This window comes from Acinonyx jubatus, chromosome A1 (assembly GCF_027475565.1).
Source record: "Acinonyx jubatus isolate Ajub_Pintada_27869175 chromosome A1, VMU_Ajub_asm_v1.0, whole genome shotgun sequence".
NCBI lineage: Eukaryota > Metazoa > Chordata > Mammalia > Carnivora > Felidae > Acinonyx > Acinonyx jubatus.
The window spans coordinates 21,677,732-21,702,344 of NC_069380.1; the positions used below are offsets into that span (position 1 = coordinate 21,677,732).

Here is a 24,613-nt window from a genome sequence, read left to right on the forward strand (position 1 = left end):
ATCAGCACAGAGCCTGATGAGGGCCTCGAACCCACGAACCCTGAGATCATGACCTTAGCAGAAGTCAGACACTCAACTGACTGAGCCACCCAGGCACCCCATCGTGTTGGTCTAGACTGTAGGAAAATTGAACTTTCAAAACCTCTTTTGGGATGTGTAAATTAGTAGAGGTATTTTGAAGACAAATTTGTCAAGACCAATTAAAATTAAAAATGTTCATAACTTAAAACCAAGCAATCCCACTTTTAGGTATATATCCTTGAGAAATAGCACATGTACACAAGATAATACATACCAGGATTTCCCTGCAGCATTGTCTATAAGGTGAAAAACTGGGAACAACCAATGTCCATCAAAAAGAGAATGGCAAATAAAATGTGCTATATAGTACCTATCAAACAAGATATGACTTAATATAAAAAACCAGTAAGAGACAAAAATAAATATTTTACATTAACAGAACAATTCAGCCATACACTAAAACACTACCCAGCATGCATAAAAAATGAGGCATAAATTATAAGCTATAAATAACGTGTACAGACTTCAAAAACACTGTCAAATGAATAAAGCTACAAAATGATAGAGTATGCCACTATCACCATTTTTGAAAAACTACAAATGCATACATGAACGTATAGAGAATATTAAGTATAAAAAAAGACTTGAAGGTTCTGCACCAAAGTGTTTAGTATGGGGTAGTGAAGGGAAACTCAGGGATTGTGCTATCTGTAAGGTTCTAATTTTGCAAAAGGAGAATGTTAATAGTGTACTTAATGTAAAACTTAAGTATAAAAGTCCGTTTTGCAGGCTTTTGGAGCACACTGCCAAACTGCTCTCTAAAAAGGTTCTACCAACTCCTATTTCCACCTACAGTACACAAGCAGACTAATAGTTTTTTAAAGAAAAGCTCTCACCGCTGTTGTTCATACCCTGTGAAATTTTAAAAATTACTGAACAGTAAAGCATGTTTAGTGAAGAAAATTTGCAAAATATAAAACATAAAGAAGAAAAGTTAAATCACTCTATTTCGCTTCAACTTATGGTTGCCTTGGTTTTGAAAAACAGGCTGTTTATGAAACTGTGACCATTTCTTCTCTATTTCTCATTTCTTAATTACGATGACAGTAATAAAGTTTATTGAGTATAAACCGTGTGTCAGGCACACTTCTACATACTTGACTTAATAATCTGCGTAACAATCAGGAGAGAAAACCAGCATGCACGTTTTTGAAGAGGATGCTAAAGTGTGTCACACGGTGACAGCGACAAAAAATAAGGGAACAGGCAGGATGATTTCAGAGCCTGTTTTTTGTTTATTTGTTTGTTTGATTATTCCACTCTACCTTTTGGAAGTTACCGCTTTGCCTCATACAGAACTCACTGCAGGTTTCCACATAATGAGGAGCACAGTTCATTAGCCACTGTTCCTTATTTTACTTAATGGGTAATTACTTATTGGGTTGTGGTTGATGAGAGTCAGGTGCCTTTAGGATCTGATCTCAATTACGTGATCTTGGACAAATGATTTCTACTTATTTAGGGCTCGTGTAAGTCTTACCTGTGAAATGGGTCAGTGGTTAAACCTTCATATTCTGCTTCTGGATTTTATACTGCAGTCCATTTTTCTGCAGTCCCTTTTACAGCCTCTGGTTCCCAGCTGCTTAGGAGTCACCTCACATTTAAGGTGTGCACTCGGAGACAGAAACTGAAACGGGGGTTGAGAACTCAAAATGCCCGCGGTCCCTTCTACAGCCTGGGACCGCAGGTGGGTAAAAGAAAAAAGGAGGTTGCAAGGGCTGGGGTCCACTTGGCCGAGGGTTCCGCCGCGTTGCCAGGTCTCAGGCCAAAGGAGCTGTCAGGGGGCCACCCAAGGCCGTGCCTCGGCTCCACTGGCTCCACTGCTTTATTCCGCCCGCCAGACCTGAAGGCTGCGCTGGGCCCGCTCCGTTGGCGAGGCTGGGTTTCCCCGCGGGTCGGGCTCTTCTCCGACCCCACGCCACCAAATCCCACGACCCCAGATGCTCCCAGGCCAGGAAGTACTTCACCATTTACTAGACCTCACCTCTGCAACAACTGTCCCGCCTCGCCTCAGGCGGGGAAGGAGGACCGCCCAATCTCTTTCGTCCAGGCCTTCCTAACGCTAATCCTAAAAGGGAGGAGTCGTTCACCGAAAGCTCCCCCTACTCGGCCAGGAGCCCATTGGTTGGACACCCTACTGGGTCCACACCTCTGAGGATCCGCGCGCTTATCGCCGGCAGCGCGGCGGCGCCGAATCGCGCCGCCTCCCGATTGGCTGTCAGCGCTCTCGGCTTGTCTCGCGCTCTCTGGCTGGGCCAATGGGGATATCTGCAGTCGAGAGGCCAGCATCGTTAGAGTGGTGGCGCAGCTGTTTCCTCCGGTAGGTGTTCTGCTGCCATCTTGTGTGTGGCTAGGACTGGGCTTCTTGGAGGTTGGAAACTTACTTAGCGGCTCCAGGTGTGGAGGGGTCCTGAGGGAGCAATGGAGGCGAAGAGGGGTCGGAGGGAATACACCTGGTGCCTTCCTCACTTACCTGAAAGGGAGAGGTTTTCTTGGGCTGAGTCTCATCCCTGGCTAGAGAGAGTGATGAATGGTGGTTCTGGTGGGGCGGGGGAGATCCCAAGCTTTGGTTTCTTCGTCATTGTGAGGGCTCTGCTGCCTTAACACTGATTCCTTGGGTGCCAGAGAGCTACACCCATAATCTTTGTCTCGGAAGACTGACCATCAACTCTCCTAAGGAGGTTGTCTGATGGATTGATTCAGAAAGGAAGAAGGCTGGTTATTAATAGAAGGGGAAAGAGGGAGATGCCTCACCACTATCCTCAGGTTAGAAAGAGACATCTTTATTGTCTGTCGTTTGCGAGGGAGTGACTGCTAAAGTGTTGGTTCTTGTCATTAGTTACCCTCTGACTAAGGCCATCCTTTGGTAATAGGAGGCGTCTAGTTCTGCGTTTGGGCAGTTTTATATATTGGTATGCAGCCAGCATTCCTGCATTGGTCTTTTTTTAAATCTAGAAAGTGGTGGTCTTTGCAGAAACAGGGGAAGTGAAGGAAGAACTTTGGTAAATCTTTGTTTCGCTTGGTTACGATCTGTTGAAGCTTTAGGAATTTCTTGGTCTGCCTTGACTTGCTTGGTTGCTTTGTCAGGGACAAGGAGGCGTTTGTAAGGAAAAGCACCTTCTGAGCTCTTTATGGGGTGGGAGGAAGAAAAGAATTACCTCCTTTTCCTGATCTTTTTTTGCTTTTTTTAATCGAAGTAGAAAGCACGCATTAGCTTTCATTTTGGAGGAAAATTTATCAGATCTGAAAACCTAGCCGATAAAAGGCTAATATTTTTGATGAGAAGTTTTGACGTGCATTAGACCAAAGCAGAGATACTTGCCTTATTACCTTGGGTTTAGTTTTCCAGTTATCCAAGGTTAACTGATGATTTTAAGATTTGCTTTTTAAATCTTAAGCCTAAGTTTCAAGAGTTCAATAATTTAGTGTTGAGTTGATGGCTAAGGTACTTGTTAATACCAGCTATCATAAAGTAGCTAAGAAAGATCAGTGGCTAAAAAACATAAAGAGCACGTAATGGCAGCTCAGTACTTGTTTGCCGAAATTTTTGTATAGCATTCTCATGTAATAGCATCTGGTATATGTTCAGAAGTATAATTGTTGAATGAATAAATAAAATAATGCACTAATTGGAAGGTGTGGACATACATTTCTTTTTAGCCTAACTGAAAAATAATTTTTTAACCTGCTTTCTAGAATACTTGATTGTCAGTTCTCTGAACTAAATTTATTTGTTGCTTCCAGTTTATGCATACAAATAATGTTATGGAGAGGTTCATAATCCTTTTTTGTGAGGTCTTTTTATGAAATCTTAATACAGAGAAATTTAGAAATGAAGATGAGCCCTTAAGTAATAATGCTCTATTTGCCATTTTTTTTGAAAGCAGTTTCAGTAAATGAATACCAAACTTACCAGTGCTTTAGATCTCTTCTGCTTAAGAATTTCTAGTTTCTTTTTACCACTGCCTAAAGTCAAAATACTGCACCTGTAAGTTTACTTTATTGCTTGATATGTTCTGTAATTTTTAAATAATAAACTAGGTAAGTATGAGATTTTTCTTTGAAGAATACAGTTCTCTAAATTTCATAATGTATAATTTGAAGATCCTTACAGATTTTTTTAAATAGTACTTTTGCATGAACAGTGCTAAGTGATTTTAAGTACAAGTGATTTAACTTCCATTGGTATGTTAAGGATTATTTTTTGGGGCGCCTGGGTGGCTCAGTCGTCCAACTTCGGCTCAGGTCATGTCTTGCAGTTTGTGAGTTCCAGCCCTACGTTGGGCTCTGTGCTGACAGCTCAGAGCCTGGAGCTTGCTTCGGATTCTGTGTCTCCCCCTTTTTCTGCCCCTCCCATGCTCATGCTCTGTCTCTCTCTCAATAATAAATAAACATTAAAATTTTTTTTAAAAAAGGATTTTCATTGCAATCTCATAATATATATATATATATATACACACACAAGTGTAGATTTTTTTCCCCATTATCAATTGATGCATGCTGTTTAATTAGAAAAAATGTAGTAACACCTTTGAAATGAATATGGTATTTTGTGGCAGAATATAGAGTAAATCTACTTATCTTCATAAAAAATCAATAAAAACTGCTCTCAACCTGTTTGGAGTTATTGCATTTGATATTTTAGAAATCTAAATGATTTTATTAGTGAAGTTTTTGGGGTGTAAGCACTTTTAAATAAAAATGACATTTAAAATATGATAGATTTTTCCACCTCATTAACTTAAAAACCAAATTTGCATGTAAGTCATCTCTTTTTAAAATTATTTTTGAAGTACTACTTGAAATACCTTTTTATGCTTTGCAGTAATTTTGATCATACAAATGTTACTTTGGGGGAACATTTTGAGATTAATTTTCAGATATATTTCTATATTCCTCATTAATTGGTGCATTTTGCCATCACTTTTCTAGTCTTTAACAAAGTGGTTCATTATGGGGATAAATGTGCCTAAAAATAAAAAATGATTTAAAACCGTATGAAGATCAAAATCACCATTGAAGTTTGTGGTGTTCTGTTAATGAAATGATTGAATGCCTGAGTCATGAGGATAACCGTTAACTACAAAAAATGCTTGTGAGATAAAACATGTGGGACATTCAGATTATTTCATTTAAAGAGAAAATGTTTCTTTTTAAAAGGAAATATTTGAAGTATATATTTAGCCTTTTTTAAAAGAAATTGAAAAACTATAATTTTGCCTTTACTATGACTTCTCCCTTTGTAATAATCTCATTTGTTTCTGCTGTTTAAACTATAATTTTTGTGGGGGCACCTGGGTGGCTCAGTTGGTTGAGCGCCCAACTTCAGCTCAGGTCACGATCTTACGGTTTGTGAGTTTGAGCCCTGCGTCAGGCTCTTTGCTGATGGCTCAGAGCCTGGAGCCTGCTTCGGATTCTGTGTCTCCCTCTCTCTCTGCCCCTCCCCCACTTGTGCTCTGTCTCTGTCTCTCAAAAATAAATAAATGTAAAAAAATAAAAATAAATAAAAAACTATAATTTTTGTGCAGATAAGCCATAATTCTATGTCAAATTCTGTTCTTTTAAGCTCTTAGCACTCATTTCTCATAGATTTTTGGACAGCTAGATCTACTCAACTTGTATGCAACTCAACATCTTTTATGTTTCCTATCTTGATTAATGTAGTTATCTTCTGAGTGGATCAGATTTAAAACTTCAAATTCTTGGGGCACCTGGGTGGCTCAGTCAGTTAAGCGTCCGACTTTGGCTCAGGTCATGATCTCACAGTTTGTGGGTTCAAGCCCCGCGTCGGGCTCTGTGCTGACAGCTCAGAGCCTAGAGCCTGCTTTGGATTCTGTGTCTCCTCTGTCTCTGTCCCTCCCACCCCCCGCATAAATGAACATTAAAAAAATAAATAAATAAAACTTCAAATTCTTCCCTCTCCCTTTTGCCCAACTCTACAATCTGTAGCTTCAACCTCCAAAATCACTTTCCTCTTTTTTCTACTTTCATTGCCACTGCCTACTGTAGGTCCTCTTTTTCTTCACGTTTTATATGCCACTGTATTTTTGACAAAGCCTTCACTTCTCAACTTCGAATTTGTATTAGTTAAGATGTACGTTTGTGACATTCTATATGTATGTACTGTGACAACCTAAAAAATAATTGTGGCCCCCAAGTTTTCTGATAAAGTTATTTTATTTTAAAAAATAAAAATTTCTTTCATATCTAAAAAGATGAGCTAATTAGGTTGCTTTGCTGCAAAAAATTGTGGGGAGTCTCCAACATCCTTCTGACCTGTTGCTCTGCCACTTCATCCTTCAGCTCCATCTTGTGGACCAAGATGGCTGCTTCACTTCCTGCCATTTTTATGCCACATGCTTAGGTTAAAAGGCTGAAAGGTATAATGGTAGGAAACACAGAATATTTGCACATGGGGGTTGGAATAGGATTTTATCCTCTAATTTTTAAAAAGCTATATTGTCACAAAATTTTAAGTAACAATTTCAGTGAGAATGTCATGAACTTTTGATGATTCTGTTTGGTTCCTACAATTAGATTTGGGAGGAATAAGGTGTGTAGCTTGTGATCTTCAACTATCACTTGCAGACTTGGGGACTACTTTATACTTTCCTTTTCTCTGTAAAAACGGTTCTCACTGCCTAGCTCAACTTCCTCTTTGGAATATAGACAGGTTTAATTTTTTTTTTAATTTTTTTTTCAACGTTTATTTATTTTTGGGACAGAGAGAGACAGAGCATGAACGGGGGAGGGGCAGAGAGAGAGGGAGACACAGAATCGGAAACAGGCTCCAGGCTCTGAGCCATCAGCCCAGAGCCTGACGCGGGGCTCAAACTCCCGGACCGCGAGATCGTGACCTGGCTGAAGTCGGACGCTTAACCAAGACTGCGCCACCCAGGCGCCCCTAGACAGGTTTAATTTAATCACAACCTCTTCTTGCCCTGTACTCAAAGTCTTCATTTAAGCATGTTTTATATTACCTTGTTTCTCACAGGCTGTGACAAACAAAATAATTCCTTGGAAAGCAAGACTTGTTCCTGAGTCATGAACAAGTTTGCATGCAGTTGGTATTGGATGCATGTTTGCTCATTTGAAGTATATTTCATATTTCAAATAGGATAAAAAATTGGATGGGAAGGTCCATGGTGGGCCTAGCTTGCTTTACATGTAAAGTAGGATCTATACCTCTGGAGGATGTACTGGTCTCTTACAAATCAACAAATAAGAACATCAATACCCTGACAAAAGGAGCAAAGGACATGAACTCATGATCACAAAATAACAAGCACAGATGGCTTACGTGAAAAATATTTAACTTGTAATTAGGGAAATAAATATTTACATAAGCAATTTGTAGGGCACCTGGGTGGCTCAGTTAAGTGTCTGACTCTTGGTGTCTGCTCAGGTCATGATCTTGCAGTTTATGAGTTCGAACCCCACATCTGGCTCTGTGTTGACAGTGCAGTCTGCTTGGGAGTCTCTCTCTCCCTCTCTCTCTCTGCCCCTCCCCTACTCACTCACCCTCTCTCTCAAATAAATAAACTTTAAAAAAATTTAACAAGCAGTTTGTCAGAATGCATTGAGACAAAACTATATATACTCTGACCCTTTGTAAGGAAACTTCTATGGAAATGGAGATGGGGTCAAAGCTTTATGAACACAGTGTAACTGTATTTGGGAATAACTGGAGGTAAGGAATAACTAATGGTAGAAGAATGGTTTTATAAATTATTACACATTCATCATGGTAGACTATATTTCAGCTTGTTAAAAGTATTTTCAAAAGGTGTTTAATGATACAGGGTACTTAATGATGTTGGAGAAAGGTCACCATTTTGTGTTAAGTGAGAAAAGTATAGAATAGTAATTGAGGAAATGAAATGAGATACCACTATGCAGCCTATATAGAATGGCCAAAAAAAAAAAAAAAAAAAAAGAAAGGAATGAAAAAAAATAGCAAGTGCTGGCAAGGATGCAAGGCAACAGGATTCAAATCTTGCTGGTGGGACTGCAAATACCAGTCATTTGGAAGACAGTTTGGCAGTTTTTAGAAAATCAAACATGCCTTTATTATGAGACCTGGCAATCTCACTTCTAGGTTGAAGTCATCTCATTTCTGAGTTCTTTTTATTTCTGATTTGTTGGGTTCTTTCAAGGGTGTCATCTTTTCCTTAATGTAATGTTATATGGCTCATTTTTATGTTTTTTTTTCTTATAACAGTATGTATTTATAGCATAGTCAGTTTCCCTGTGTATTTATGTTATCCTGCACTAGGAAGAGGTTTGTTTCTGTATTACATTGCAAGGATGTACTACTGCAGTTTTAAAAAACCCATTCCCCAATTAAGAGACATCTGGGTTATTTCCAGTGTTTAGTGATTACAAATACAACTGTTATAAATATCTGCAGAGAAGTGATTTTAGGTTTCATTTCACTTTTCTTGAGAAAAGCATAGAAGAGTCCTTGGGGAAATGCAAATTAAAATCATAATGAGACGCCATTACATATTCCATATAATGGCTAAAAACTAAAATGCACACATTTTCTATAAGTATTTGTATGTACAGATACTCAAAATGTATAAAACATGAAAAGTTACCAATAACACCAAAAATATCAGATGTATTAGTAATATATGGGTCAACTTAATGAAAAAGGTTTTCAGATTTGTGTATACAAAAGGTAGAGCTATACAAGTTATTAATAATAAAGGGAATTAATAAATGAAGAATTTAAAAAACAATAATCAAGGGAAGGCCAAAGATACATCAGATAAATGCAAATTTTAAAACAGGGTTTTCACCTTGGTATCAGACAAGGCAGGATTTAATTCAAAAAGCATTAAAATAAAGGATATTGTCCAAGTTAAGGGCTACATTCACAATTAAGATTTTTTTAAAATGCCTATTTATCAAATAATACATCAACAGCTTTTATGAAGTATAAACTATAAGGGATGTGAGGAGAATTAGAAATCTGCTAATAGAGGACTTTCACACACCTTTCTAGTACCACTAAGTATATTGTAGGGTAAATCTCCTAGATTTATATCAAAGTTTGAGTCCACTAATGGAGAATACATCTTTTCAAGTGCACAGGAGACAGTTTTAAAAAATCTGCTATATTAGACCACAAAGAAAACCTAAGTCCCCCCCCCCCAAAAGTCAAACTTTTGATCACATGCAATAAAACTGGAAGATAATTTTTAAAATAAAAAATAACACATGACTAAAGGTGTCTGTAGGACTATGGTAACTTTCTAAATCCAGATCTCACCATACATTCTTTAAAAACCATACAGATCTATAAAGAGAGCAAATAAAACCACCACCATCCTTGCCTAACTAATTTCAAATTATGGGTATGTACGGAAGCGAATGCTGAAATGCAGCAGAGTGAGCTCTGGCACCCATGCTGAAGTGGCAAATGAGGTTGACACTGTTGAGAACAGGAGAAGGAAGCAAGATCTAGAATCAGTAGAATGCAGATAAAATACCTCCAGAAAGTGAAAGCCCTACCCTAAGGAAGGAAATACTAACAAATTTGAGACCTGTTAGACAAAAGGAAGGGACTTGAAAGCTGATGGGACCAAAGAGGCAGTCTGAGAAAGGTATTGCTTTTGAGATAAGAGGAGAGTTGGAAGGGACACCATATACCTGGAGACCTGGTGGTAAGAGTAAGAAAAGATAGTAGAAATTAGGGATCTTGATGAAAAAGAAGATACATCAACCACTCTCACCCAAAAAGGAATCATGATTTAAAAACTGTACTTTATCAAACCAACAGAAGGTGCTGTTGAACTAGAAAATCTAGTAATTTTTCTAAATCCCTCACTCCTGTCTATATGTTATTGTTAATCTGGTTTAGGAAAATTAGAACATTTCAAAATGAAAAGATACTGGCACATAACATCCATATAAAGTTACTATAAGTAGAAAACATAAATTTTGAGTCAGAATATTTCAGCTGATGAAAAGTCTCTCCCAAAATATTCAACTATAAGAGCTAAAGAAAACCACAGCACAATACTCCTACCTGAATTAAATATCCACGGATAAGCATTTGCAGAGATAAAGTTCAAATACAAATTCAGAACCCCAAAACAAATGGACAAAAAGAGGAAGATGTGAAAAGTAAATCTGCTGAACTGAGGAAATAAAATGAAGAAAAATCATCTTTTATAAATTTTTTTTTCAACGTTTATTTATTTTTGGGACAGAGAGAGACAGAGCATGAACGGGGGAGGGGCAGAGAGAGAGGGAGACACAGAATCGGAAACAGGCTCCAGGCTCTGAGCCATCAGCCCAGAGCCCGATGCGGGGCTCGAGCTCATGGACCGCGAGATCGTGACCTGGCTGAAGTCAGCCGCTTAGCCGACTGCGCCACCCAGGAGCCCCGGAAAAATAATCTTTTAAAATGAAGCTAAAGTCCAAGATACCTAAGGGAGAATAGAGTTCCTGAATGTAAGAGGTATTGAGGAAAGACTTGAAGATAGCCAGAAGAAGGAAAATTAAATGAAGAAAGAGAAAGAGCAAATGATACAGACAATATGTAAAAATTAGAGTTCTTAGGAAGAGAAGAGCAATAGCAGAACTAATATTTAAACTTCAATCCATGAAAACATTCTGGAATGAACAGAAGACTCAAATTGAAAAGGCTCATTGTGTACTGAAAAAATTGATCTAGAATGGTCAACTCCAAGGCATATCCTAGTAAAACTATTGGACATTCAAGTAGTGAAAAATTCCTCTAGGCTTCCAGGTAGACAGAAAACATTAGGAACAAATTTCTGAAGAGCAACATACAAAGCAGAACAGGCACAGATTGTTAAAGTCTATGAAATTGTAAGACGGGGATTTTATAACTATGACTCCGTCCCAGAAAAAGTGAAAACGATGATAAATTCCATACACTAAAAAAAAGTTACATGATGAAAAGTATCATAAGCAATGTAAAAAGATCAGTGACAAGGTAGGAAGAAATAATTGAATTTATATCACAAAGAGCTGATCTCCTAGCTAATCTCTTCTAATAACCTAGAAGTCAGAGCAAATGACTGGCAACCCGATAGAAAATTGGGCCAAAGATATGAGAGGTCACAGAAAAAGAAATGCAGCTGACAAACACACAAAAGATATTTAACTTCAGTCATACTAAGAGAAATATAAATAAAAGCTATACTAAGGGGTGCCTGGGTGGCTTAGTTGGTTAAGCGTCTGACTCTTGATTTCAACTCAGGTCATGATCTCATGCTCAGGCCCCAGGTCTGGCTCCTCTCCGAGCTTGGAGCCAGAGAGTTCTCTCTCTCCCTCTTTCTCTCTGCCCCTCCCCTGCTCGTGCGTCTCCCCCCCCCCCCAAAGCTATACTAAAAATTATAGCTACACTCAAGCCTTTCTCAGCAAAATCCAAAGTTATATAATATGTTCTGTGGATTGTGGGGAAACAGGCACTTTGATGAATTGCTGGTAGGGATACAAAAGCACAAATCTTGGGAGGGAATTTGGCAGTATCCAACTCGTGTGTATAATATACATATATTATATGTATACTAAATTACACGTGCATTTACTTTTTGACCCGGGCACCTAACTTCTAGGAATCTGTTCTAAAGACACAGTGACATAAAATATAAACTGGCATTTGTATGAAGTTACTCACAGCAGCATTACTTGTATTAGCAAAAGATTAGAAACAACCAAAATGCCTGTTAATAGGGGACTAGGTAACTAAAGTACATTCAATAGTGGAATAATCTCCATTCCCCTTCCAAGTTGCTGTTTTCTCCAGAAGTCATAAAAGAGAGTGTAGAAAGTCTACATGTACCAACATTGAATGATCTGCAGAATATATTATGAAGTAGAAAAAACCCCAAAGGCATGAAACAATATATAATCTATAGGTAGAAGGAGGGAATGTGAAAGGTGCCAACAGCGGATGAGAGATTTCTCTGTTACTTATTTATATAGTTTTGACCTTTGAATCATGTATGTTTACATATTCAAAAATTAAATTAAACAAGTAGAACTGAAGGCACCTGGATGGGTCAGTTGGTAAGTGTCTGACCTCAGCTAAGGTCATGATTTCATGGCTCGTGAGCGAGCCCTGAGTTCGGTTCTGTACTATCAGCTCAGAGCCTGGAGCCTGGTTTGGATTCTGTCTCCCTCTCTCTGCCCCTTCCCCTCTCTCTCTCTCTCTCTCTGTCTCTCTCTCTCTCTCTCTCTGTCTCTCAAAAATAAACATTAAGAAAAAAAGAACTAAAAGAAAAATTTAAGAAGGAATGGAAATAAATTTACATAACTGTATAGCATTTTGGTGTCATAACCATACAAGAAAAGGAACAATTTCTAGTGACTTTAGGACCTAGATTTAGCATTATTATTGTTATATTGTTATTTTTAAAGTATTTTATGTATATTATTGGGCAAAATAGATGTAAAATATCGATAATTGTTGAACAAAACCACAGAAGTTCGTTAAGGCTGTAAATTAAGAAAATGTAGTCTCAAAATTTCTTTGACAGATTGAGCAAAATGGAAGCGAAATACAAAAAAACACAGGACAGCTACATAACAGAGTACATGTTATATGGCACTGTGTCAGACACTATATATATGATTTGACTCTTGCGTATACCTATGGAGAATCATGATATTTTATTCCTAAAAGGTTCAGAGAGGTTACATAATTTGCTTCAGATTAGACAGTTACAGAGTGGGAGGTTGAGATTTAAACCTAGATCAATGTGATTCCAAAGCCTGTGCTTTTTCTACTACATTATTGCAGGATTTCAAATATTGAGAAGAAAGAACATCAGGAGCTAAATGTTCTATTTAAACCAGTAGTTGCTGCTCAGAAAATACATTAATATGCAGACCCTAAGTCAGTGGTTTATATGTTCTTCATGCAAGAGCAATGCACTAAAGGAGAGAAGTGTAAGTTTTCTCTTATTTCTGATGGGGAAATGTAAACACACATACACATATATCCTTAATATTGATGTCGAAGATAAAAATTTTGTGAAAGTTGCCATCAATGACTGAAATTAATAAAAGATGCAAACTAAAAGTGTGGGAAGTAGGAAAGAAAAACTCCAGTAGGCATGGATTTTTATGATGCTGTTAAAAGCAAAAAAACCCTTCAAAACTTCTCTTTGTGATACTTAAAAGCTCTTTTAAGCTTTGCACAGCCTTTTTATAAAAATTGGCCTCTAGGGGCAACTGGGTGACTCAGTCAGTTAAGCGTCTCACTCTTGATTTTGGCTCAGGTCATGATCTCGTGGTCATGAGATTGAGACCAGTGTCAGTCTCCGCGCTGGACCCTGCAGGCATGGAGCCTGCTTAGGATTTCTCTCTCCTTTTTGTCTGCCCCTCCCCCCACTTGTATGCACATGTGTGCATTCTCTCTCAAAATAAATAAATAAAAACATTTCTAAAAATTGGCCTTTGAGATACTAGCTTAAGTAAGTTATGTTTCCTGTGGAAGATGAGGGCTAATGGATATATTTTGGGGGTGCTAGGGCTCCCCTTCTCTAAGCCACCCCCTCATACCACTGCTGGTTTCCCCTGATGATAAAATATTTTCACTTAGTTCAATGCTACTTTCTAAAAGTTCTGGCACTTGAAGTAATTGGGGTAGAGGGATTTTCCTGTTTTAATTGGTTTATCTATAAATGATTATGGTGGAAATTTAATTTGTAATTCTATATACCTGATAACAGTAAGAAAATATATTGGATTTGCTATAAAAGTTTAAAAATTAATTTTGAAGCTTTTCTTTTTGTCAGAAGCTGTGTTGATCAGTGACTTTGGTGAAGACAGAAAGTTGAAACCGATTTGCAGATGATATACAACTTCTAAGGTAAGCTAATATAATGACTCAGTCAAGAGTATAAATGTTCTTCACATACTTGAAGATTACAGTAACACACTAAAATAAAACTATACAGGAATATATATATATATGTATATACATATATATATATATATATATAATATCCTAATTTAAATTTCACAAAGCAATTATAGAAATATTAAATAGATTTCCCTTTCTGGCAGTATGATAGACAAGAGTTCTTGAATTCGGCCCCCCCCCCCACCAAAGATGAAAAACACTAGATTTAATATTTAAAAAACCTTCATTATGAGTGGATGAACCTATAAGAAAATAAGGGAAACTTTTTGTGGCTTGAAACAGAAGAAGTACATCCTGTGAGGTAAGCAAGTGCTGAAGTCACTGAATACTCTGGGGATATGCATGGATTTCTGTTAGTATAGAAAGTTGTGTATGGAGAGGGATGGGGACAGGGAAAAATTCCTTGGGTTCTGTAGAGTGTAGGGGGCCTGATCAGACACCATCTTGGAGAGGCATAGAGCTCTGGGTGGAGTTAAAATCTCTCCTACTGGGGCACCTGGCTGGCTCAGTTGGTAGAGCATGCAACTCTTGATCTTAGGGTTGTGAGTTCAAGCCCCACGGTGGGTGTAGAGATTACTAAAATAAAATAAATAAACTTTGAAAAAATAAAATCAAATCTCTCCTACTACTTCCTGGTTACCGGCTCACATTCACTTGGATTTGAGGCCTTAATTTATACTATTTTCATGGTCCCTAAATACTTATTTTCACAGTCTCCCACAAATGGAGACTTTTAATTTGAAATGGACCTTGGTCTCTAACACTTTTCAGTACCTGACAGAAACAACTAAAAATCTTCCACAGAGGGAGTTATAAATGTTCTTGACAAACATTTGTTTGTCAGAGTATCATTATTAAAATTCTAACAAATAAGCTGTTACACATTTTTTTTTTTTTTAAGTTTATTTTTGAGACAGAGAGAGACAGAGCATGAATGTGGGAGGGGCAGAGAGAGAGGGAGACACAGAATCGGAAGCAGGCTCCAGGCTCTGAGCCATGAGCCCAGAGTCCGACACGGGGCTCCAACTCATGGACTGCGAGATCGTGACCTGAGCTGAAGTCGGACGCCCAACTGACTGAGCCACCCACGCGCCCCAGTCTTACACATTTTTTAAAATCACAAAACATGAAGGGAGAAAATCAAAATTCCATGAGCAAAGAGCAGAAACCACAAACAACCAAAACAAATCTACACAGGTTTTTCCTATTAGGAATATCCAAGGGGCACTTGGGTGACTCAGTCAGTTAAACATCTGACTCTTGATTTTCACTCAGGTCATGATTTCACAGTCTTGAGAAACTGAACATGGAGCTTGCTTAAGATTCTGTCTTGGGCGCCTGGGTAGCTCTGTCGGTTAAGCATCCGACCTCGGCTCAGGTCATGATCTCACCATTCGTGAGTTTGAGCCCCATGTCAGGCTCTGTGCTGACAGCTCAGAGCCTGGAGCCTGCCTCAGATTCTGTGTCTCCCTCTCTCTCTGCTCCTGCGCCACTCATTCTCTGTCTGTCTCTCAAAAATAAACATTTAAAAAATTTTTTAAAGATTCTCTCTCCCCCTCTGCCTCTCTTGCATGTGCGTGCTCCCTCAAAAAAGAAATACCCAATACATAAAATAGATATTTAATATTTAATACATAAAGGAGGGATGCTAAAACATAAAGAGTAATAGAATTAAAAAAAATTTTTTTAATGTTTATTTTTGAAGGAGAGAGAGACAGCATGAGTGGGGGAGGGACAGAGAGAGAGGGAGACACAGAATCCGAAGCGGGCTCCGGCACAGAGCCTGATGCGGGGCTCAAACTCACGAACGGTGAGATCATGACCTGGGCCGAAGTTGGACGCTTAACCGACTGAGCCACCCAGGTGCCCTAAAGAGTAACAGAATTTAAAAGTGACCAGGCATATTAAAATAAGAGCCAATTAGAATATCTGAAATGAAGGGCACCTGGGTGGTTCAATTGGTTAGGCTCCTGACTCTTTAAAAAAAATTTTTTATGTTTATTTTTGAGACAGGGTGAGACAGAGCATGAGCAGAGGAGGGTAGAGACATACACACACACACACACACACACACACACACACACACACACACACACACACAGAATCCGAAGAAGGCTCCAGGCTCTGAGCTGTCAGCACAGAGCCTGACGCGGGGATTGAACTCACAAGCTCTGAGATCATGACCTGAGCTGAAGTTGGACACCCAACCAACTGAGCCACCCAGGTGCCCCAGGTGCCTGATTCTTGTTTTCAGCTCAGGCCATGACTTACGGTTCGTGGGCTTATGCCCCACGTTGGGCTCCGTGCTGACTGTGCAGAGCCTGCTTGGGATTCTCTGTCTCCCTCTGTCTCTCTGCCCCCTCCAATGCTCACTCTCAAAATAAATAAACTTAGAAGAATATCAGAAATGAACAGTATAATAACAGAATTTAAAGATTAAATGGTACGTTAAATCAGCATATGAGGCACAGTTAGAAAGAAACTGCATGGAAGACCATACACAGAGAAAAAAGTTATAGAAAACGAAAGATTGTAAGGTGATCTAATCAAAAGTTCCAGAAAGAAAACATGAAAGGTTACAAGGAACATTAAAAATATTCTTTTTATCCCTGTATTTATCAACAGAAACAATTAATTTGGGTAGGAAAAATTTGTCAAAATGATTTTTTAAATGAAATATCCAAGGCTCTCTTTCCCCTTAATTGAATCAAAGATGTTGTTATCTTAGAAATACCATTTGCATCTAATTTGCTAAGTAGCTGAGAAAGAAAGTACATTTTAAGATATAAGAGAAAATAGACACTGGGCCACCTGCTCCCCATAGGTCTTGGCTCCCAGAGCTGGGCCAGGCCTTGTGGCCATGGGGCTTCTCTCTCCTTTCTCCCCAGCAGAGACCAGTGACTTGAGAGCACTTTCCAAAACATCCCCTGTCTCTCAGTGTGAAATGGAACCTCTGACACTCAGGTGTGGCATCAGCAAAGTCAAATATAGCAGCACCAGTCAGAAATAACAGGAATACCTCTGTACTCTTCTTAACACAGGAAAAGACAAAAGAAAGAGAGAGGAGATGTGTTCATAAGAACAGACCCATGTGCTATGAAGAAAGAAAAGTATGCCAGAGAAATGAGGGAAATGATTGGCATTTCAGTTATTTTTCCTCTCCTTTACTGGAGAACCTGATTGGCTTTCATTCATTCCTCAACTACAAAGAATTCTCACAAGTGTCTCAAAGAAGCTTCTAGAAACCCAGAGGAGTCCAAACCGTTAGATTTCTGCTAGCATTTGTTGCTAGAAATGCTAGCTGGTTTGTGGTACTAAGAGGATCATGAAAGAATAGGATAGTTAACAGGGTGTGGAGCCAATGCAGACTAACATCAAGCAATTCTCTAAAGGAGGCAGCTATAACTAAGGGAATTATTGAGTGACAACTATTATAAATAGAAAATGAAAAAAACAATATTTGTTAGACAGTATCAGCACCATTCAGTCCTGCCAGTCACCCAGCAAAAACATTCAGCCCACTTAGCAGTTGTGTGATATCACAGGCTAAATTCTGTGTATTTGCTATGAAAAGAAAAAAGACAAAATATATCCAAAATATGAAGAGTTGTGAGGATATCATTTTATAAGAATGTACGATTGGCAATATTGAGCAGATATGAACCTAGAATTAATGAACAACAATGAAAATAAAAAGTCTAAATAAAGAACTTTGTGGGAGGCAAAGAATTCCTTTTTTGTTGTCAGAGGAATGGTTATTAAAAATAACTTTTAAACCAGTATTTATGTCAAAATTCTTGATGATTCTTGATTGTGGGAGTTAGCCAGAAATGAATTAAAACTATTCATAAACTCATTTATTCAGAAAATATCTTTTGTGGTACACATATCTTCACAAAATAAGCTCTTCTGGTGAGATGTTTTTAAGTATAAAAGATCAAAATTACAGTAATTTTGAAATCACAATTAACCAAATGTTGTTTCAAACGTAATGCTGTACCAAACCAAATAGCGGATATTAGTAAAAATGCGGTAGGATTTGAACCCCGCTGATACCACTGACAAGTTGGCATCTAAGTCAAGCTTGCTATTTATTTATTTATTTATTTACTTACTTACTTACTTACTTACTTACTATTTAGAGAGGATGCATACGAACGAGGAGCAGAGAGAGAGAATCCCACGGGGGGGGGGGGGAGGGCAGAGAGCGAGGGAAAGAGAGAGAGAGGGAGAGAGGGAGGGAGAGAGAGGGAGGGAGGGAGGGAGAGAGCGAGCGAGCTAGCAAGAAGCCGGGCTCACTGGGGGGGGGGGGGGGGGGGGGAGGGGGAGGGGGGCTCGTGCTGTTACCGAAAGCGGGACTGGAGCTCACAGAGGTGGACTCCGACTGGGTGCTCAGCCAATGTGGGACTTGAACTCCCCAACTGTGAGATCATGACCTGACCTGAGCCGAAGTCAGATGCTTAACAACTGAGTCTACCCAGGCGCCCTAAGTCAAGATTTTAACTTTCAGTTTCAATTTCCTTATCTGAATCTGCTATAGTAAAACCATTCACTTTATATTTCTTATCTTTAAAGTGGAGCTACTAGAATCATATTTCCTTTATGTTCTTTTCAAGGCTTTTATAGAGAACATATATATGAACACTCTTTGATATTATAAAATGCTATATAAATAATGATGAGTGTTAAATATTTAGAGGTTGTTTAAATTTGTATCCACTTAAAAACAACTTTGCAAATACTTTGAGGTAAGCCATTTAATTTCTGGAATTTAGGAATATAAACTCAAAAAGTATAGTTGTAATCACTAATTTATGTATCTTTATTGTGCTTTTTACTTAACTTTTGTGGCAGACTATTGATGGTCTATCCAAAGTCATACCAAACCTCATATTTTCATGCCTTCTTCCCGTGATTGAAGCTGCAAATGTCAGATGCTCATTTTTTCTAGGCTCCTTTGCTCTTAGGGGTAGTCATTTTAGCCTTTTCAGACCAGTGATTTGTAGAAATTTTTTGGAAGATATCCTGAATGTATTTTTCCTCCTACATTTTTGATTCTCTATTGAAATGGAGAAACCGTCAATCTTTCAGTAGTTGGCATAAGAATGGCTTTTGTAGAAAACACTGGATCTGTTTGGAAGAAATGCCTTGATAATTCATTTGTGATGAATGTTGAGTCCACAAGGGGCTTAACAACTGTCAGAAGATGATTGTTAAATTGCCTTAAGTGTGTCTTCTCAATTGGAAGTGACTCTTTTGTTGGTGTCTAGGATGAGTTATGTATATAGATTTGGAAGTAGACCCTGGGACAGAAATAATGAAAATAAAAATTTGAAGGGCACAGGGAAAATCCAGCAAGAAGGGAATAAGAACTCTGGAGAGATATTAGATGGGACTTTCTATATGAAATACTGTGTGTTATGTAACAGTGACTCTAACCCTGACCCCACAAATAAAAACTTCTGAAAATCAGGAAATCCTTGGTGTACCTGGATATGGGGCCAAAACATGTTTGACCAAGTGTGCGGAGAACAGCTAATATCTGGGTTTCCTCTACCATCGAGAGGATCTCTCTAAATGCCTCACTATTTATCTTCACTTTTTCCCTTACCACTGGCTTTTTTTCTCATTAGGGTATTTCAGTTTTACCTCTCTACAGGTTTCTTCCTGACAACAAATGTATGCACCTAAAAAACCAACAACCTTCCCTGCTCACCATTCCATCTCAAAACCTTATCCCTATATGTTTCCCTCTTTCTGTTTTTTTTTACATTTTATTTATTTTTTTTTTTTTTTAATGTTTATTTTTGAGAGAGAGACAGAACCTAAGTGGGGGAAGGGCAGAGAGAGAGGGAGACACAGAATCCTAATCAGGCTTCAGGGTCCAAACTGTCAGCATAGAACCCTATGCGGGGCTCGAACTCATGAAGCTTGATATCATGACTTGAACTAAAGTCAGAAGCTTAACTGACTGAGCCACCCAGGCGCCCCCTCCCTCTGTTTCCCTCTTAGCCATGTTTTTTTTTTTTTTTCTCTCTCTCTTTCCTAGCTCTCTTTCCCTTTTCCTTTTATTTCTTCTTTCATTCCAGTCTTCAGGTTTTTGCTAAAACATTTCCCCTTGCTGGAAATATCTCCCCCCTCCTTTTTATTTTTTTTAAGTTTATTTCTTTATTTTGACAGAGACAGAGAAAGTGTGAGCTGGGGAGGGGCAGAGGGAAGAAGAATCTCAAGCAGGCCCTGAGCTGACAATGGGGCTTGAACTCTCAAAACTGAGATCGTGACCTGAGCTGAAATCAAGAGTCACACGCTCAATGGACTGAGGCACCCAGGCGCCTGCCTCCTTTCTATCTTACTATCCAAACTCTAGTAATTTTTCAAAGTGCCTCTAAATTCCCATTTCTTGCATTAACTCTTTACCTTTTCTCACTAGGTGTGATCTATATTTTATCCTATGATTCTTGGTCCCTTGATTATTTCCTCTTCCTTTTACATTTTCTTTAGTCTTTATATTTTGGTGCAATTATTTCATACAGATGACTATGTTTTGCCACTCCCTTCCCCCCAAATTGTAAGCTCCTTGAAGGCAGGTCCTTTGTCACAGACTTCTTTTGAATTCTTTAGAGAACTTGGTACTACAGTAGGCTTATAAAAATACCAATAAAGAGTTGTTAAATTTAATCAAGTAGTGGAGGATTAGGCTATAATGTGTAGTTAGTTTGAAAACCAGTTGTGTGTCTAAGTCCTTAGACTTATTGATAACATTGTATTGAAAATGTGACAACTTTTGGGGCACCTGGGTGGCTTGGTCGGTTAAGTGTCCGACTTCGGCTCAGGTCATGATCTCACGGTCTGTGAGTTCGAGCCCCGCGTTGGGCTCTGTGCTGACAGCTCAGAGCCTGGAGCCTGTTTCAGATTCTGTGTCTCCCTCTCTCTCTGCTCCTCCCCTGTTCATGCTCTGTCTCTGTCTCAAAAATAAATAAACGTTAAAAAAATTAAAAAAAAAAATGTGACAACTTTTGTTTGTGTTTATCAGCTATGAAAAGCCAAGATCTTTATTTAGGAAAAAAAGTTTATTACTATTAGATGATCATTTTATAGCTTCTTTCAAAGGACAACTAGCACCATGAGTTTTTAATCCTAATTCATGCTTACATTATCCCTGAACAAATTTTAAAAAGATTATAAGGGGACACCTGGGTGGCTCAGTTGGTTAAGCGTCCTACTCTTGATTTCAGCTCAGGTCCTGATCTCACAGTTCTGAGATCAAGCCCTGCATCGGGCTCTGTATTGACAGCACAGAGCCTGCTTAGGATTCTCTTGCTCTCCCTCTACCACTCATGTGTCACTTGTTCTCTCTCTCTCAAAAAAAAAAAAAATTATAAAATAGGGAAGGAAAAAAACGAAACAGCATCAACCTGACTGTCTGCATATGGAGAAATGGTTAAATAAATTGTGGTGCACAAATATTAAGAAATGCCATGTAGGGATGCCTGGATGGCTCAGCCCGTCGAACATCCAGCTTCAGCTCAGGTCATGATCTCACAGTTCATGAATTCAAGCCCCACATTGGGCTGTCTGCTGTCAGCACAGGGCCCACTTCGAATCTTCTGTCCCCTTCTCTCTCTGCCCCTCTCCTGCTTGTTCTTTCTCTCTTAAAATAAATAAATAAACCTAAAAAAAAAAAATCATGTAGCTTCTTGAAAAGAATGAAGTCTTTTTACTAAATCTGACATGTAAAGAAACCAGGATCTACTATTAAGAAACAAAAATAACTTACAAAGCAGAATATATGGTATGATACCATTTTTTTAAAACTGTATATATACTTAAACAAACAGATTATGTCTGGGAAAAAATCAAAGAACAGAACTAAACTGTTAACAGTGGTTAACTTTGTAGAGTGGAATTAGAGAAAAGGAAGACAGGAGATCTTCAAGCAATAGAGAAGCATGTAAAATAAAAAGGTTTTTTTTCTACAGGGAGCATTTATTTTGAAATCGAAATGCAAAATGAAAGATACATTTTAAAAGAGTCAATAAAGCGAGAAAAGTACACCAGTTTGTTTTGTAAAACAAGATGCAATTTTGTGTTTGCATTTATTAACCATATTCTTCTTTTATAGTTATTAATAGATTGTAATAATTTTTCCTACTCTAAGTCATGTTTTATAAGTCTTCAGTTATGGTAATGGAATCCAACTAGAATTACTGAACTAATATTTTCCTGTTCAGTACATTACCTGAATATGTTTTACCACAAATGCTGTGTTTGTTTGCAATAAATGGCCATGTTTGAATCTGAAAATTAAATGTCTTGTTCAAGATTTTCTGTTACTTTACCCAGGCTACTTCTTTCTTTGTCTTTTCTGTGTTCTTTTTGGAGTCTGTTTTTCTTCTTGTGAGCACCAGCTCACAAATTGTACTTTGAAAGATTTGTAACAGTAATAATGTGATTTTCCAACGTAACATTTTTGTGTAGTTCTGATTTCAGTAATTTGTAGAAAAGTGAGTTTGTAAAAGTTTGGAAAATTGGGAGATGATATACCTTATAAAAAGAGAATGTGTGTCAGTTCTCAATTGGATGGGAGTTGTTCTCTTATTGTAAAGGTATATTGTGTTTTTAACTAATTCAAATAAGAACTTTTCACAGAAGTACCAACTATGGAAAAAAAATAGATCAGCAAAGAAGGGCAGGAAGATATGAGAATTATTACCATTTAACTGGTTATAGCGCTAAGCCCACTTTTATTGCTTATGATGCTAGTTATCTATTGTATCTTAGGATTTCATCAATTCTTTCTTACCTCATTCTTTGTTATTCCCTAAATTGGGAAATTGGAAGAAAATCATAGCATGTATTTCACTTAGTGTAGTTATATTTTTTGGAAAGAAGAGGAATTGTAACTATTAAACTTAGAGTTTGGTGTATATGAATTATAACCTTTAGCTTTTATTCTTACTAGATATGTTTTTTTATAAGATCAATTTTTACTCTGCTCAAAGGCACATTCTATTATTCCACCTCATTCTCTTCAGATGAACTTGAGTCCTTTTCTGAGAAAATTAAAGCAAATGTGTGCTCCCTAACTTCATTCCTCTTTACGTGACAGTTTCTTTATTCAAACGTTATCTTTCCTTCTTATTTTAGAAAAATATGTGTCATTCTTCTTGGATATTAAACTTTTCACTTACATTTTTGATCCTTTCTTTCATTGTGAGCTCAAGAATTTCATCCCATTGACTGTCCCCCTCCTCTCCTGCATCTTCCTCATATCTGTCCCACTCAATCTACTGAGAATTCAAAAGTAAGAAAAAAAAAAGGCAAACAAAAGCCCCTTTCTTTAGCCCTTCAAGTTCTCCTTCCATTCTTTACCAAACACCTGGAAACAGTATTATGTGCTTGTGCATTCAATCCTTAACCTCATATATTCCTGATTTTGTCCTTGACTGTTGTGTGTCAGGCACTAGTAAGACTTCTGCCTCTCATCCAGTCTTCTAGGCAGGGTAGTTGGGCCATGCTACCTGGATCAGATGACCAGTTTCCCTGGAGTACTGTCCTCTGCCTGCTTTATGCTGCAGTATGCTATGGTGGTCCCAGCCTGGCTTTGATGTCTCTATCAGCCTATGTCTTTAGGATTTTAGGGGAATATGAATGCTCTATAGCATCGTACTGTTGAATGCTTCACATTTTTGAAGTTCTCTTCTTTTTTTTTTATTATATGTTTATTTTTCATAGTGATTTTAACTTATAAAAAATATTCACTGTTTTAATTTTTATATGTTTTATTTTTTAATTTGAGAGAGAGAGAGAGACAGAGACAGAGACAGAGCATGAGTAGGGGAAGGGCAGAGAGAGACAGAAGCAAAATCTGATGTTCCAGGCTCCAATCTGTTAGCACAGAGCCCTACATGGGGCTTGAACTCACAAGCAGCAAGATCATGACCTGAGCCAAAGTCGGACATTTAACCGACTAAGCCACCCAGGTGCCCCCAAGTATGCACTGTTTTAAAAAGCAAGTTCAAGGCTTCCAGTCCAGAAAAGATGATATAAAATCCATTTCTCCATATTAAGTACAGCTATACCCCTGGAAATAACATAAGAGGCAAATAAGAATTATGAAAGACAAAAAAAAAATTTTGAAATTTAATGAGGGAAACAGTATGATTAGAAACCCTGGGGCTGGAAGAGCAGTATAGTGGCAAGATGGCTTATGACCATCCTGCCCCACCTCCACTTAACAGAAAAAGATATTTTATACCTAGCATTGTACTTTTTGTATCTTTACATGTAGGTGCTTCCTAAAGTTTTTTGTTTTTTGTTTTAAGTAGGCTTTGCACCCAGCGCAGAGCCCAATGTGGGGCTTGAACCCTGAGATCAAGACCTGAGCTGATATCAGGAGTCGGATGCTTAACCAGCAGGGCCACCCAGGCGCCCCAGTGTTCTCTAAAGTTTTGTTTTTGTTTTTGGCTCTTTTTTTCTTCTACTCCACTGGCAGAATGAGTGACTCTCAGGTGTATTGCTCTGGTTCTGTTTTCTCTCCCAAGTTCTAGTTCTGTATGTTCAAGTGCCCACAGGCATATATCCAGAAGTCTTGCTGGCACTTTAAACTTTTACATATCA

General features: G+C 38.2%; 2 protein-coding genes across 13 annotated transcripts in view; one reads left to right on the plus strand and one right to left on the minus strand.

Annotated features, from left to right (window-relative positions):
- Positions 1-2,217, minus strand: part of SETDB2 (SET domain bifurcated histone lysine methyltransferase 2) — an 87,535-nt gene extending 85,318 nt beyond the window's left edge. For 2 of the 6 annotated variants that reach the window (XM_053215125.1, XM_053215143.1), the window contains exons 1-2: positions 1,562-2,215; positions 296-391 (exon numbers count right to left, since the gene is read on the minus strand). The gene's annotated coding sequence lies outside the window, so the exon portion shown is untranslated. Of the gene's footprint in view, positions 1-295; positions 392-1,561 lie in introns of all 6 variants that reach the window. The other 4 variants (XM_053215119.1, XM_027064798.2, XM_015069694.3 and 1 more) reach the window with 4 other exon arrangements.
- Positions 2,218-2,271: 54 nt separating this feature from the next.
- Positions 2,272-24,613, plus strand: part of CAB39L (calcium binding protein 39 like) — a 127,627-nt gene continuing 105,285 nt past the window's right edge. For 2 of the 7 annotated variants that reach the window (XM_027064801.2, XM_027064799.2), the window contains exons 1-3: positions 2,272-2,401; positions 12,866-13,014; positions 13,866-13,939. The gene's annotated coding sequence lies outside the window, so the exon portion shown is untranslated. Of the gene's footprint in view, positions 2,402-2,457; positions 2,848-12,865; positions 13,015-13,865; positions 13,940-24,613 lie in introns of those variants that run through there. The other 5 variants (XM_027064802.2, XM_027064800.2, XM_027064803.2 and 2 more) reach the window with 5 other exon arrangements.